At 44.7% G+C, this 16,472-nt stretch overlaps 1 protein-coding gene and 1 long non-coding RNA gene across 7 annotated transcripts in view; one reads left to right on the top strand and one right to left on the bottom strand.

Annotated features, from left to right (window-relative positions):
* Window positions 1-16,472, bottom strand: part of EVA1A (eva-1 homolog A, regulator of programmed cell death) — a 46,958-nt gene that overhangs the window by 16,767 nt on the left and 13,719 nt on the right. For 3 of the 5 annotated variants that reach the window (XM_040458401.1, XM_040458399.1, XM_040458400.1), the window contains one exon: window positions 6,059-6,181. The exons of 1 other annotated variant lie outside the window; for it this stretch is intronic. The gene's annotated coding sequence lies outside the window, so the exon portion shown is untranslated. Of the gene's footprint in view, window positions 1-62; window positions 359-6,058; window positions 6,182-16,472 lie in introns of those variants that run through there. One more of the 5 variants, XM_040458403.1, reaches the window with a different exon arrangement.
* LOC121019205 (uncharacterized) overlaps window positions 1-16,472 on the top strand; it is a 250,875-nt gene that overhangs the window by 231,653 nt on the left and 2,750 nt on the right. For both annotated transcript variants that reach the window (XR_005785502.1, XR_005785503.1), the window contains exon 10: window positions 10,227-10,366. This is a non-coding gene — a long non-coding RNA (uncharacterized LOC121019205). The remainder of the gene's footprint in view (window positions 1-10,226; window positions 10,367-16,472) is intronic.

Raw genomic sequence — 16,472 nt, 5'->3', positions numbered from 1 at the left:
GGACTTTCCCCTCTCTCTTCCCCACCTCCTCCCCAGTTCCCTTTTTCACACTTCTCCCTCACCTTCCCTGCAACTTTCTATTGCATTCTGTCTGGCTCGCCTTGGAAGCACAGCCCATCATTACTTCAATCGCTCATTGTAACCCCAAGCAGCAGCCCACTCCTTGCCTGGCTCTGCTTTCTCCTGCACTGACGGTCCTTGTGGACTTTGATCCGTTTGCCTCATCCTACAGGTCACCAAATGTGTGTCTTTGGCAATGGGTCAGAGCTGACTATCCCAGAACTGCCAGAGTGGTTCCCGTTCTAAAATGCCCACAAGAACCTGGGAGCTTGAGCCCACTCCCGGCCCGCAGTTCCATGACTCCACCCGTGACCAGGAATGGGCCAACCAAACACACATGCTGCCAACCAGCACAATGGTCCCACCAGGGTTCAGAACAAGGACTTGGGATCTCCGTGTTAAGTGGCTCAGCCTCCGGCTGCTGGAGCACATCGGCTCTGCAGCTGCTGCTGCTGCAGCTCAGACCTGGCACTCTTATCACCCAGTTCACTCAGCAAAACCCTCGCTGAGATAAAGGGAGAAAGAAATAGAAAAGACCCTGACAACTCCTATTCAATGCTGCTCTAGGCTGAGGGTGGGGAACTGAGTCACAGTGCGTGGAGGGATGTCAGGTTGGGGAAAGCTAAAGAAGCAGAGGACTCCAGCCCTTGGAGAAGAAGCAGGTTCTCAGGTGGGTCATGGCCTCAGTAACACGGACCACACAAGGGGGCCTGGGGAGCTGCAGTTCCACAGGCGGATGGAATGGGTCACAACAGACAAGACAACTCACGTTCTGGTGGATTCCAGTGGGCTCAGGGAAAACCAAAGCAAGGAAAGACAGACCAGTGCACAGGTAAGACAGAAATAACCACAAGGTCGTTGGAGCAGCCAGAGGCCCAGGAGTGGCAGGATGAGGAGTTGGAGCTTCAGGGGCTGTGAGAGGGGCCGGCTACTGCTGAGGGACCCTGCACCTCTGAGCCAGAGCCCTGGGCCGTAGTCAACAGCCACTGGAGTTCTTAAAAGGTCACAACTATATGATACAAGTGAATAGTTGGCACCACTGCTCTGAGTTCAGAGACTGTTCTGCAGATCTGAGGACTTCAGGACCCAGGAAGAGAGTGAAGTCACTGGGAAATGTCTGAGCATGTAGTGGTGCAAACCTATTTCAGATCCATTCCCTCCTATCTTTCCCCACTAATTCTACCATAGCACAAGTCTCACCAGTTCGTTTCTGGGAGTTTTGCTTCACCTAATCCTTCTGCTAACAAATTCTTCCTGCCCAATCTAGTGCACACTCTCACCAACTGGGCCATCTTGATAAAGTACAAACATAATCACTTCACTCCACAGCCCAGCCCTTCAACTAATCCCCATTAAACTTCTTCGCACAATACACAGACATTTCCACAATATCTGACTCCTACCTTAGCTCCTAATTCATCTCCTCGAGTCTACACCCACACGCATATACACAGAAATGTCAACATGCCTAATGCTCCAACATTACCAGCTTACTTTTAGTTCCCCAAACATATCAAGCTCTTTTATCTTTTCATGCATTTGATCATGCTTTTCCTTTTGTCTAAAATGCCCCCTGCTCCCCTTATCTGTCTGGCAAATGTTTCCTTTAAAAGAGAATTCAAGGGGCGCCTGGGTGGCGCAGTCGGTTAAGCGTCCGACTTCAGCCAGGTCACGATCTCGCGGTCCGTGAGTTCGAGCCCCGCGTCAGGCTCTGGGCTGATGGCTCAGAGCCTGGAGCCTGTTTCCGATTCTGTGTCTCCCTCTCTCTCTGCCCCTCCCCCGTTCATGCTCTGTCTCTCTCTGTCCCAAAAATAAATAAACGTTGAAAAAAAAATTAAAAAATAAAAAAATAAAAAAAATAAAAGAGAATTCAAAAGTCCTATGGCAGTCTCAGAATCCCAATGACTTTCTTTTCCAGAAATAGAAAAATCCATACTAAAGTTCATATGGAATCTCAAGGAATCTCAAGTAGCCAAAAGAATCTGGAAAAACAACTGCGTTGGAAGTCTCATACTTTCTGATTTCAAAATTTATTACAAAGCTACAATAATCAAAACAATGTAGTACTGAAATAAAGACAGACATATGGACCAATTGGAATAGAACAGAGAGCTCAGAAATAAACCTTTACATATATGGTCAGATGATTTTCAACAGCAATGCCAAGACCATTCAATGAGGAAAAACAGTCCTTTCAACAAATGGTGTTGAGAAAACTGAGTATCCACCTGCAGAAGAATGAGGTTCAACCCTTACCTTATACCATATTAAAAATTTAACTAGAAATGGGTCAAAGACTTAAATGGAAGAACTAAAATTATACAATTTTTAAGAGAATGCATATGAGAAAAGTTTTATGACACTGGATTTGACAACAATTTCTTAGATAAATGCTGAAAGCACAGGAAACAAAAGTTAAAATAGATAAACTGGGCTACATCAAAACTTAAAACTTCTGTGCATCAAAGGGCACAATCAGCAGAGTGCAAAGGCAACCCACAAAATGGAAGAAAATATTTGCAAGTAATATATCTGATTGGGGGATAATATGCAGATAATATAAAGAACTCCTAGAAAATCAACAACAAAAAATCAAACAACCTAATTAGAAAATAGGCAAATGACCTGAATAGATATTTCTCCAAAGAAGATACACAAATGATCAATAAACTAATGAAAAGATCCCCAACATCACTAATCACTAGGGAAATGCAAATCAAAACTACAATGAGATACCACCTCACACCCATTAGGATGGCTAGTATAGAAGGAAGGAAGGAAGGAAGGAAGGAAGGAAGGAAGGAAGGAAGGAAGGGAGGGAGGGAGGAAGGGAGGGAGGAAGGAAGATGAATGGATAAACAAAATATGGTATATACATACAATGGAATATTACAGACTTAAAAGGAAGAAAATTCTTTTTTTAAGGTCTTATTTATTTATTTAATATGAAATTTATTGTCAAATGGCTTCCATACAACACCCAGTGCTCATTCCAACAGGTGCCCTCCTCAATGCCCATCACCCACTTTCCCCTCCCTCCCACCCACCATCAACCCTCAGTTTATTCTCAGTTTTTAAGAGTCTCTTATGGTTTGCCTCCTTTCCTCTCTGTAACTTTTTCCCCCTTATTCTGACACGTACTACAACATGGATGAACCCCGAGGACATTCTGATAAGTGAAATAAATCAGTCACAAAAGAACTGTAATGAACCAAAATACTATAGGATTCAACATTTATGAAGTAACTAGAGTAGTCATATTCATGGAGACAGAAAGTAGAATGGTGGCTGCCAGTGGTTAGGGTAAGAGAAGAATTGGAAGTTACTGTTTAGTGGGTACAAGGTACAAAGTTTCAGTTTTGCAAGATGAAAAGTATTCTGGAAATGGATGCTTGCACAACAGTGTAAATGCACTTAATGCCATTGAACTGTAAGTTTAAAATGGTTAAGATGGTAAGTTTTGTTTTATATATATTTTATCACAATTTCAAAATAATAGTAATAAGGTGTTAATGAGGTACAACGGTGAATTTTGAAGGTTAATCCATTTAAAAAATCCTGCAATCAAATTTTGATTTCAAGTTAATAGGAATGGTAGCAGAATTATTTTATGCTGATATTAAAATTGAAGTCAATTAAATTCTAATTTATACCACATTATGAATATAGTTTAATTACAAGTAAAAGATGTAATTTCACTCATTAAAAAATTGGATAGTAAATAATCTATCACATTTAGAGATTCAGAGGAAAAATATATCACATCATTACAGGCAAAAATATGTTTGTGTAAAATTCAATAAATATTCATGATTGAGGGGGCAAAAAAACAAGGTCCACTGCAGTAAAGCTCCAAATCACTCAAACCCTTTCTTTTGGCTATCAAAGTCTCCAAGTATTCTTCTAATATTGCATCTATGATAGTGTAATTGGAGTGATCAGTTTACAGGTTTTCTTCTAGACTGAAAAGGCATCTGATGTATCCTCGTTACCTAAGCATCTAACACGGTGCCTGACGAAAGGAGACTCACAGTAAATGCTGGCTAGCCGAAAACCAAAAAGAGCATTTAGGCATGAGTTTTGTATGCATAAGTCTCTGAGGGTGTTTCTAAGCCACCTAGAACACCAAATGATACCAGGGCTGTGACTGGCTCTGAGTGGGCTGACTTATCACTAAAATTCTTCTGTATCTCCTACTGTGATGGTTAATTTTATGAGTCAACCTGACTGGCTATGGAGTGCCCAGATTAATCATTATTTCTGGGTGTGTGTGTGAGGGTTTTTCCAGATGAGGTTAACATTTGAACCTGTGGACTCACAAAAGTAGACCTCTGTCCCCAACGTAGGTAGGCATTATTCAGTCTGTTTAGGACCTAATGGAATGAAAGGCCGAGGGAGGACAAATCTGACCCTTTTTTCCTGTCTTACTGTTTGGGTGGAGACATCTCATTTCATCTTCTCCAGCTTCAGATTGGATTTTCACCATTGGTCCTCAGGCCTCCATACTTTAACTGAACGATACCACAGGTTCTCTTGGGTCTCCAGCTAGCAGATGGCAGATCCTGGGACTTCTCAGTCTCCATAATCACATATATATATCCTATGAATAGGATATATATACCCTACTGGTTCTGTTTCTCTGGGGAACCCTGATCGATACACCTACCAATATGAAGGTAAGGGGCATGAAGCATTCATCCACCCCCAAGGACAATTTGTGGTCTGCTCCTCAAAGAAGTCCCTTACCACTGGTTAGCTCCTAGAATCAATGATTCTCAACTTTGGGCTGTAGTTTGCCCCCCAGGGCAAATGCAATATGTGGAAATTTGGCAATATGTGGAAACATTTTTGGTTGTCACAACTGCAGTGGGAGGTTGATATTGGCATCTGGTAGGTAGGAGGGAAGGATATGCTAAACATCCTACAATGCACAGGATAGTTCCCCACAACAAAGAACTAAATGGCTCAAAATGGGAACGTATCAAGTTTGAGAAACCCTGTTCTGAAATAAACATCATTCCTTCATTGACCAGTCTAAGTGACTCTTAGTGTTTGTGAACCTTGTGCTCATCACCAGTACCGTCAGGAAGGTGTCAGAGAGAGGGGTTGCTTGGCAGGCCTTGATCAGGACATGAGTGCAAGGTCTGGGCCAACAACTCAATATTCATAGTGACCAGAAGTGAATGGGTTCTTGGAGAATAGCTCAATAGCTCACATTAACCAAGCCCTCAAGGGAACACATCAACCAACAGCAGCTTATCAATTCATTACTGGAGAGTCAACTGGCACAAGAGCTAAATCAGATCCTCTTCTAGACGTGGATCCTGGTGATTATCATGGCAAGGGCAAAACTGCAACCAAGGAGCTGCATATTTTCAAAGACAAGGCTTTCTCCTGGTGATAACCCATCAGATTAATCCCACACTATTCTGGGGAAAATCATGTGTAGAGAGGACACTCCAGGACCAGTCAACCAGAATCACAGCACATTCTCTTTGGGCAGAACCCACCAGTTCTTACAATTCTTACTCTCTGACAGCTTTCTTTCATCCCTGACCCAAAGCTCCTTCTCCTGATTACTGACTAACTGCAACACAATTGAAAAACTACAGCTTCTGTCCATCACTTACATCTCATAATTGTGTCTCCCTAAACACATGCTAATCTCTTGATGAAGACGACAGCCTGTCTATGAGCACCATCTCGTAGACTGAATGGCTAATTATATGTATCATATGCTATTTTCACTGGCTTCCATTCTAGAGGCAACCTCATTTCCAGTGGTACAAAATCATATTCTCTGGAACCTTGAGTCCACTCATTTATATTGAGTGTAATCACTGAATGTATAAAATGGAATGTGCCAGGTGATGATACGTTTAATCTTATACTTTAGTAGCAGCAATGAGTAGGCTCTGGTGTGTTAGCCCCCATGCAGGTTACTATCTCATTACATAGTGTGCAGAGGGTAGTAAAAACTCGTTATCCCCTTAGCTACCTGGGGAGAGATGTGCTGTCAGGAACAGAGGATTATCTGGCAAAAACAGTTCATCCCTGCTGACGCTGGTGTGAGGCAGTAAAGGTTCTGAAACTTGGTTGGCCTCAGGTAGCTTCTCAAGTTCTGAAAGAAAAGAGAAATGGCACAGAAAACATCAGAAAGCCATCACATGCTCAGGAGACCACATCATGCCTTGGACCTAGTGTCATCACACACCTCACAGAGAAGCCCAGAGGATGTTTACCTGGACCTCTGAAAAGATGGAATAGCATCTCTGGAGAGGATAAAGCCCACTGCCAGACTTTAATGTGGAATTTGAACCAGACAGCCAAAGAAACTAAACTCCCAAGTTCATAGAAAGGGAAGCAAAGGGTAAAAGATCAGAGATGCTTGCTTCCTCTTTCCTCCAGTCAGCCAAAGCCCACAAAACAGCCAGAATGGGATGTGTCCACGTGGCCCCTCACCACTGAAAGTTTCAGGCCAGCATCTCCCTGGAACAGGAAGGGAGGAAATTCGGTTCCCAGATAGCAGTGCCCAGATGGGCCATGAAATGAAGCCTCATGCAGCTCTATGTAGGCACAAAAAACCTGGAAATGGTGATGTGTGACTTCGCACAGCCAGAAGTCTCAAGGCCTCAAGCTATGTTCAGCCCAGCTAGGGAGGCCAGCGGGAGTCCCTGAAACAACTGAATCCCACACAGCTTCTTTCTGTTGCCAGCTTCACTGAAAAGTGTGCAGAAGGACTGGAGTCCATCCTGGAGTCCCTCTGCTCCACGCCTACACACCGTACCCACGCATTCGGTTGTCCGCACCACTTCCTGCCGACTCCTGCCGCATGTGACTTCTGCTGGTTTATTTATGTCTCATAGATACTTATCCCAGCTGCCTCAGCCTCACAGAGAATTTGTGGCACCTTCCTATCTCCATTTGCCTCGTGAAGAAATTAAGGGCAAGAACAAAAAGGAAACTTGAAGCACAGAACTGATAGCTCTTTAGAGACTCAGGCACCAAAGGGTGGAAGCAGGTCTTTGATGCCCACTCACCCTCCCCTCTACACTAGTGAAAACCACGCAAGAGCTGACGCCAACTTGGCCACATGGAGTCTGAGATGCAAAGGCTTGAATGGAAAAAGAGCTCCTACACCACAGGATGGGAAGAGGATACACATGGTCCCGGAGAAATTATTGCACAGAGAGAAACCTGCTTTTCTCTGCAAGACTGATAAACACCGTGACACATCCAACATGCTAGCCTACCAGCCACTTGGCTTCCTTTGCTCCATCAAACTTCCCCTCCAACCCACTGCAGCAAACCATTTCCAGGGACACATCTGGAAAGGCGCCACCTCTGAAATCTGGGCTGCGAGCTCCTTAAGAGCAGGGACCATGTCTTCATTCTGCTCTTTGTTCCTAGGCCCTCCCATAGTGACTATGGGTGACTGACTCACACTCAGAAATCCCACTCTCCAACCAGAACCAGAACCTTATATCTTCCTACTTCTTTCACCACTGGAATCAAGGATGAGGCAGAGAATTCTTAGGCTTGACACCAAAATTACATTCCAAAACAGGGAAAATTGATAACTTGGACACCATCAAAATTAAACACATTTCCTCTGTGTTAAGAGGATGAAAAGACAAACTATAGGGTTGGGGGTGGGGGGGGGATTTGCAAATTATTTATCTGCCAAAAGGAATAGTATGTAGAATATATAAAGAATCTTCAAAAATAGTGACAACATCAAATGTTGATAAGGATGTAGAAAAATGGATCACTCATACATTGCTCATGGAAATGTAAAATGAAACAGCCACTATGGAAAACAATTTGGCAGTTTCTTAAAAAAAAACATACAAACATACAACCAGCAACTGCATTGCTCCTTGGCATTTATCTCAGAGACATGAAGACTTAAGTTCACACAAAATCCACATAGGTATTTATAGTAGCTGTATTTGTAATAGCTCCAAACTGGAAACAACCCAAATTTCCTACAATGAGTGAATATTTAAACAAAATGTGGTACATCCATGACATAGGATACTACTCAGAAAAACAAAACAAAACGAAACAAAATCTTAACTCATGCAACAACCTGGATGAATCTTCAAAAAATTATGCTGAGTGAAAAAATTCAATTTCAGAAGGTTGCATATTGTATGGTTTCACTTATATAAGATTCTTGTAGTGTCAGATTATAGAAATGGGGAACGAATTAGTGGTTTCAGGGGCTAAGGAGGGGGTGGGGTCAGAAGGGTGGTGAGCACAGCTATAAGAGAGAAACAGGGGGAGGCTTGTGATGACGGGAATGTTCTGCATCTTGACTGTATCAGTGACAACATCCTGGCTGTGGTCATTGTACTACAGTCTTGCAAATTTTTATCATTAGGGAAACTGGTTCAATGGAACATAGGCTCCCTGTATTATTTCTTACAATTGCATGTAAATCTGAAACCGTCTCCAGAGTCATCCTGAATCATAATTTTCACATTAAAGTTTAAAAAGCATGAATCCAAAAGACTCAACCAAGATATCAGGGGAAATTCAAAATTCTTTCTTATAAGCAACAGTTGAAGGGAAGAGAATTTCATCTGGGGAAATCTTGGAGAATGAGGTGGTGAGAGTTTCCTTCTTCTAGAATATGAAGGGATTATGCAGAAGAAATTAGACTTGGTTCATGCAGCACCAATGAACAGAACACAGGCTAATGTAGGGAAAACCTCATAAGCTTCAGGATCAGGCCTGAATTTAAACCTCGGCTCCACCATCCCCTATCTTTAAGACTGAGACAAGTTAGTTGACCTTATCATTAAAATGAGGCTGATTCCTATCTCAACCCATCAGTCAGCATGGAAGCAGAGAAACAGAAACTGTTTCAAGTATTTTCAACAGAAAGAATTTAATGCAGGGAACTGACTACAATGATAAAGATAGAAATGCAGGTGGAAGGTGAGAGAGAGGCTGAAATGTGAAGCCTCACATAAGAAATGACAAATTTGAGGGTTAAAGTACTTCTGAAATTGACATGACTTTTAAAGCTTATTTATTTTGAGACAGAGAGCAGTGGAAGGGCAGAGAGAGAAGAAGAGAGAGAATCCTAAGCAGGCTCCTCACTATCAGCAAGGAACCCGATGTGGGGCTTGAACTCATGAACTGTGAGATCATGACCTATGCTGAAATCAAGAGTTGGACACTTAATCAACTAAGCCACCCAGGCACCCCTCAAATTGACATGAGTTTTAAAAGATGAAATTAGTTGGAGTAAGGTTGTATGGGGTGGGACCATGAGGCAATCAAGACAGCAGCAAAATTGGACAGCAGACAGTTGAAGGGACAAAGGGAGGAGGCAGTGTTGCCCAAGAGCCGGGTCACCAGGGAGAATCTGGAATCACAGAGATGTGGCCACTACTAGAGGAGATGCTTGAGGAAGAGACGGAGGGAGAAAACACTGGCTTCCTCCTTTCCTCTACCCTCTAACGTCCCAGTGGTGCCTCCATGGGCCAAACCCAGCAGGAAGCCAGACCACCCTTGAGGCTGAGAAAGGCAGCCTGCAGGTTGGCTCCTGCTGTCCAAGATAGAACAGGGATCAGAAGGCAAATAGGCCCAGTCTGGTGCGCTTCTGGGTGTTTGTGAGGATACAGAGTATGTAAATGCCTGGCACATAGTAGGTGCTCAATAAATAGTAATACCAACTTTTACGTGCCAGTGTTATATGATAAGCATTTAGAAGCACATTTTCTCATCACTTTATATCTAAATATATAGTAACACAAGCTGGGATATCTGGCTCATGCCACATGGACTCTGCCAAGAGTGCTTTTTTTTTTTTTTTTCCCCAAATGGGCTACATATCTGAGAAATGTGAAAAGCAGCCCTGTCCTAGAGTTTCATTGTATAAAGCAAATGTTGAATTTCCACAGCTGCTGGCTTCTGCCTACCCAGAGGAATAGTTTCAGTGAAATATTAATCTCGTAGAAAGCCACACTGGGGTAAGACTGCACAGTAATTCAAGCAGCATGTGCAAAATTTATTTAGTGTTGGCCAGGGATGGTTTTAATTATGTGAAGTCTTCAGAATGAGAAGAAAGTGACTGAAGATGCTTGACTAAATCAGTCACAGAGGCTCTGGATGCTCCCAGCACCCTCCCCAGTTTCGGTTCATTTCTGCAGGCCCCAAACCACAAACACAAAGGAAGCTTCCATGGAACAGGATTACAGCACTGCCAGCACCCAGGTGCAACCAGCAGCAGAAATGGCCAAGACAGGAAACATCAGCACCAGCAGCGCAGAGACCTCCATGTAGCATGAAGGTCAGGTGTCCAGGTGTGGGAGGATAACCACGGCGGGACAGAGGGAGGCAGGATGCAAGATGCTTTCATCAAAGGTCCCAGGTGGATGCAGGGTGCAGAGTGTGCTTGCTGTGCACCTGCTGGACACCTCTCATTTCCTGGAAGTCACTTGGGGAGGTATGGTGTTGCACTTGAAGTAGCACTTGGGAGCTGAGAGAGGGCCCGTACCCATCCCTAAGGACCATATGTGCCCTGAGGACTGAACTTGCAGACAGCAAAGTGGAGCCAGTCCTGTGGGCCTTAAAAAGAGGCACCAGCCAGAAGCCACAAGGTGTCCCCTAAGCTGGTGGGAAAAAAAAAAACCCGGGAAGGCAGCCTCCAGGGCCCTGGCACCAGCCTGGAGACCGGGCCTTCTGGCCCAGGAAGGCCTAGATGAGTGAGAAATAAGAAAGAGAACACAAATTTGCAAAGGAGATGGATGAGCAAAGGCTGGTCCTGTGAGGGCTTGGAGATGAACAATACAAGGTTCTCATCATCAGCCCTAGGTCAGCCCATCAGGGGGTCAGTATTTAGTGCCTCAAGTCAGATAAGGTGCCAAAGCCAGGCTGGTCGTAGCTGAGAGGAGTGACCTGACAGAGGAGTCCAAAACACTGAGGTTGGACAAGGGGGAATGGGAGTCTCCACTTGGATTTGCCAGATATCTCTTCAGCCCATTGTGTCCTGAATTCATTCCTCGCCCACCCGTTTCCTCTTTTCTCTGCAGTGTTCATAATATCCTGAACCTCCCAATCACTCGGGTTCAAACTTGGGGGTTATCATGAGCCCTTCCTCTCCCTTGCCCTGAAAATTCTACCTCCTATCCCTTCTGACTCTCCGTGCTCTCGGCCACTTGCCTAACTCAAAAAAGCCTCCCACCCAACCCTCCCCGCCCCCCCCTCCCCCACCAGCATCATACACAGGAGCCAGGCTGAGCACTAGGAAACTGTTCTAATAATGCCACTCTCCTGTCCTAAAATCATCTCCTACACAGTAAAATTCTTTCCAATAACAGCCCAATGTCAAGCAAATAGAATCACTCTCTTCTTTGTATACTTCCCAACCAGTTCCACCTCTGGGTTTTACTCTGCTAAATGTACTTCTCTACATTATTGCATTTCTGAGTCCTACCCATCCTTCAGGATCCACATCACATCACCTCCTGCAAGAACATTCTTTGATCTTCCCCTGCATACATAATTGTTCTCCCTTTTGGATAGATTTCTATAACCCTGTGTGCCAATCTTCTGCATATAGTAAAAGCGTGTGCTTTTTAAAAAATATTTTGCACTAGGCTATAAGCTGTTTGAAAAGAGGGGCCTTCCATCATATTCTCCTTCATGGAGGAAGTATAAGAAAACCCTGGAACATAAAGTCTGTCCAGTTTGTAATAAATGTAAAGAAGTGTGGGGGAATACCACTGGAAAGGAAGAAAGCAAGACTGGAGTCATGCTGTGATCCTGGAGTGATAACTGCAGGTACTTGGGAGTCATCAGTCGGTATGTGCCCTGACGAAGCATACCAAATGTAGAGGAAAAGGTCCATGGCTGGACTCTAGAGGGAACCAGCCTGCCAGTGTCAGTTGCAGAAAGAAGAAACTGTCATGTGGACTGGCAGGAAGTGGTCAGACAGAATCACAACATTCCTACCACACTGGGCCTGAAAAGAATTCCAGCCCTGTTGGTCAGCCATACCGACATGTCTTGAATCTCTGACCGAATCCTGTGTGGCTTTCTCTTTAGAACTGCAAGTAAGGGGCACCTGGGTGGCACAGCTGGTTAAGCCTCTGACTTCAGCTCTGGTCACGATCTCACAGTTCATGAGTTTGAGCCCCGTGTCAGGCTCTGTGCTGACAGCTCAGAGCCTGGAGTCTGCTTCAGATTCTGTGACTCCCTCTTTCTCTGTCCCTCCCCCACTCACACTGTCTGTCTGTTTGTCTGTCTCTCCCTCTCTCCCCAAAATAAGTAAACATTAAAAAAAAAAAAAGAGGGGCGCCTGGGTGGCGCAGTCGGTTAAGCGTCCGACTTCAGCCAGGTCACGATCTCGCAGTCCGTGAGTTCGAGCCCCGCATCGGGCTCTGGGCTGATGGCTCAGAGCCTGGAGCCTGTTTCCGATTCTGTGTCTCCCTCTCTCTCTGCCCCTCCCCCGTTCATGCTCTGTCTCTCTCTGTCCCAAAAATAAATAAACGTTGAAAAAAAAAAAAAAGAATTGCAAGTAGGGCTGGACATGTGGGCAGACTTGTGGATCCTTAATCAAGACCATCATTAAAAAAGGCGATCCACTTGCCATGTTATTCCTAACCAGTATTCCTCACACAGAGGCTTTGGTCCACCACCAGAGGCACCTCCCCCAAGTCCAGGCTATCTGAGGCATCTGCAAATGTGGGGAACTCAGAAATAACGCCCCACCGAGGAACATGCAAATGGGAACAAGACACATTCCTAGTCATCTGATTCTTTTTTGTGTGGGCCTCCTGGTCCCAATCTGACTTCTCCATTCACTACAGTTAACATCAGAGGATAGATCAGAAGGGTGGAGCAAAATCCCTGAGTTCAGGGAGTCTGCAAGGCCAGTTTAGTCCCTCGGGGAGATGAAGGAATGAGAAAGTCTAGGTAGGGGGTGTGCCAGCCTTCCTTGGCAGGAACCACGTCAGTCCTTGGAGGCAGGCAGCTTCCACCTGAGCCCTTCCTGATGGCTATTTGCCAGGGGCAGCTAGTCCCACAGCCACACAGGACCTGCTCTGTGCCACTGCAGTTCAAGTCAAACACAAGGCTTGAGCATCTGGAAGGTGAACATTCCCGAGCAGGGCAGATGTCTCTCTGATTCCAACAGGGAGGCCCTCCCAAGCCAGCTCCGGCAGCTTCCCTGAAACCACAGCTGTCTTACACCTTACTCTGATACACTGGAGCCCAACCTACATGTTTCGAAGATTCTACAAATGTTTGAATCAAATTACATTTTTAAAAATGTTTTTCAAACCAGAAGCAGATACAGTCACATGTGTGATAGGCCAAGCGTGAACAATCGCAGACCCCATGAGCTACAGGTCAACGCACTCATGCTCACTTCGGAATAAAGGTTCTCCTGCCAAAACCGTGCATATGTTTGAACACATGTAATTAATTAGGAAAGCTGCAGTTCCAAAAAATGTCTTTTCACAATTCAGACCGCAGCAAGTCTCCTCATGCTGCAAAATCGGATGGGTAGATACTGCCACCCTGGCTCACGTGGGCCATGCTCAGTTAAATGCCAGGCAACCCTCAGGGGAACCATGGAGTGCTTGCTCATATAAAGAGCTAAGAGTGAACGGTACAGCAAGGAGTGACCACACAACATGCTGCACCGTGTATCACTGGCAGTTTTAGTGCTTGTTTTAGCCTCAGAGTGCTCGGCAAGCTTTTGGGGGGGGGGCACCTGGGTGGCTCAGTCAGTGGAGCATCCGACTTCGGCTCAAGTGATGATCTCATGGTTCATGAGTTCGAGCCCCACGTCGGGCTCTGTGCTGACAGCTCAGAGCCTGGGGCCTGCTTCAGATTCTGTGTCTCCCTCTCTCTCTGCCCCTCCCCTGCTTGCACTCTGTCTCTCTCTCTCTCAAAACAAAACAAACAAACACATTTAAAAAGTTATTTTTAGAGTTCTCGGCAGGCTTTTAAAATACCAACTCAGCAATGCAGGGCCATGAAGTTACCATCCCCTCCTATAACTGATGAAGTGAAAATGACAACCGAAGTTTGGACTCCACCTGCCAAATTAAATTAACCGTTCCCTTCCTTTCCCTCCCCTCCCCTTCCCTCCCCTCCCCTTCCCTCCTCTCCCCTCCTTCCTTCCTTCCTTCCTTCCTTCCTTCCTTCCTTCCTTCCTTCCTTTTGCTATGTTAAAGGTTTTAAGTGATTACTAGAGAGAAACAGGCATTGGAGTTTCTGAAAATAATTTTAATAACGTAATTAACGTTTCATAATGATACACTATGTTTTGAGCAAGTGTTTTCTGCCAAACAAAGATGTAAATAGTTTGAAGAACCTGTTCATCTATTCCTTTCAATCAGATCCTTTGTAATTAAGGAATGCAAACAGTTTTCACGTAGGGTTAGTGAGTCAACATTATAAGCAATTTTTCCTGTATTCCTCTTTCAAAGTTCTGGGTTGTTTTAATCAGAATAACCTAAATCTACAAGGGATCCTGCTTAAAAGTGTTATCACTACCAATGGCTGGTAGTCATAATTTTCACAAGGCCATGGTGCTAATACAAAACACAGGGACGCATTAATAGTGAGGGTGTCTGGAGGCTGTACCCATCATTCCAGACCCTCCATTTCAAATTTTCATGTTCTTCATGACAATGTCATTGTTTCCATTATTCACTGTATGTTATAAGCTAGAGTTATCACAGAAAATAACATGCAACAAAATATTGGGCTTTTTTTTTTCCATTTTACTCATTGATATGCCATATAAGATTTAACTTAAAGAGTTTATTTTAATTTTTATTTATTTTGAGAGCGAGAGCATGAGTGGAGGAGGGGCAGAGAGAGAGGGAGAGAGAGAATCCCAAGCAGGTTCCACATTGTCAGCGTGGAGCCTGACTCGGGGCTTGATCCCACGAACTGTGAGATCATGACCTAAGCCAAAATCAGGCTGACTCAGCCAGGCAGGCACCCATCCCTTAAAGAGTTTTAATGCTAAAAAAATTTTTGAATCACTAGATCATTCAATACATAGAAGAAACCCAATATATTTAGCAGGAAGGGATTAAAGAACAGATCTTCTTGATTAGAAAGGCAGAAAGCAGATGAGAGTTGATGTGCTTCAGCAGAGCCCCAGGTACAAACTTGGGGCTCAAAAAGGTAATTGTTGAATTATCAGTGTAGCAGAAATGGCAGTCTGTTGCTCCTAAAATTGGGAAAGGGAGAAGCTTTGGAAACAGAGACACAGAGAAGGCCACGGAGGCAGTTTTGCTTGTCCTAGGAGAACCAGGTTCCTACAGGCAAGGAAGCAGGCCTTTCTTCGTGTGAGCAGGGCACCCCAGAGAGATGGCAGTGAATGGGTAGTCACATGTGGCCACTGACCACCAGGGCCAGCATAGCAGTGATGTCGGCGTAATGGAGAGAATGTCAGGAGCCGTGAGGTCTCTGGGCTTGTGGCAGAAGAAAAGTAATGGTCAAATGATTTAGAGGGAAGAAGTCCAAAGGAAAGTGCAGCTTGAAGTGAGTAGGAGCAAAGCACAGACTAGGAATCATTCATGTATTCATTCACTCACTCATTTATTGACTAAGCACCTATTAACACAAGCATGATACTAGAGGCTGGGGTTACAGAGATAAACAAGCTCCCGTCAGTGTCTCTCTCGAGGAGGCAGGTATTATTCCCAAAGGGGAGCACAGGGAGAAAGAGAGGATGGGGGGACAGAGAAGTGAGTCTCCAAAAAGGAATGGGAATTGCAATCAAGTGGGTAATAGCTGAGGATGGGGCAGGAGGAGCACATTCCAACAGAGACAGTACTCCTGTAGAAAGACAAGATTTGATATGGAAATCTATATAGTTGGGGAATAGCAGGTGGGTCAAAAGGAATGAAGCACAAAGTGAAAGGAAAGGAACAGCAAGAGATGATGCTGTTGAAGGGACCTGGCATACTCTGCTAGGGAGCTTGGACTCTCCCCTGTTGGCACTAGGGAGCCAAAGAGGACACTAAGCTGGGGACAACATAGTATTCATAATCTGCATGCACACTTCCCTTTGCAATTGTTTCACCCCATTTGCTTGTGTGGCCTCCCACAAAAACTCCCTGAGAGCAGGAAACTGTCTTTGTCACCTTTTTCATCTTTACATCCTCAGAACTTAGTGTAGTGGCCGGAATGCAACAGGAACTCAACACTTACATTTTACAAACTGGTAAATGAGTGAGCAGAGTGCCAAGTAGGGAAGGACAGTTTAAGAGGACAAATGCACTCGAGCATGGCTTAGAGAGCACTGGCCAGGGCAGAGGCTGAGAAGTCAGGAAGGGAAACCATCTGAAATATGACAAATCAGGAGCCATTAGAGACAGAATCCACATGTCCCCAGCAGCACATCGAGGAAGTGGACAGAAAGATGA

This window comes from Herpailurus yagouaroundi, unplaced genomic scaffold (genome assembly GCF_014898765.1).
Source record: "Herpailurus yagouaroundi ecotype Mexico unplaced genomic scaffold, PumYag 221, whole genome shotgun sequence".
NCBI classification, from domain to species: domain Eukaryota; kingdom Metazoa; phylum Chordata; class Mammalia; order Carnivora; family Felidae; genus Herpailurus; species Herpailurus yagouaroundi.
The sequence above is the reverse complement of the archived record's forward strand: the minus strand, read 5'-3'. Positions and strand labels throughout refer to the sequence as shown.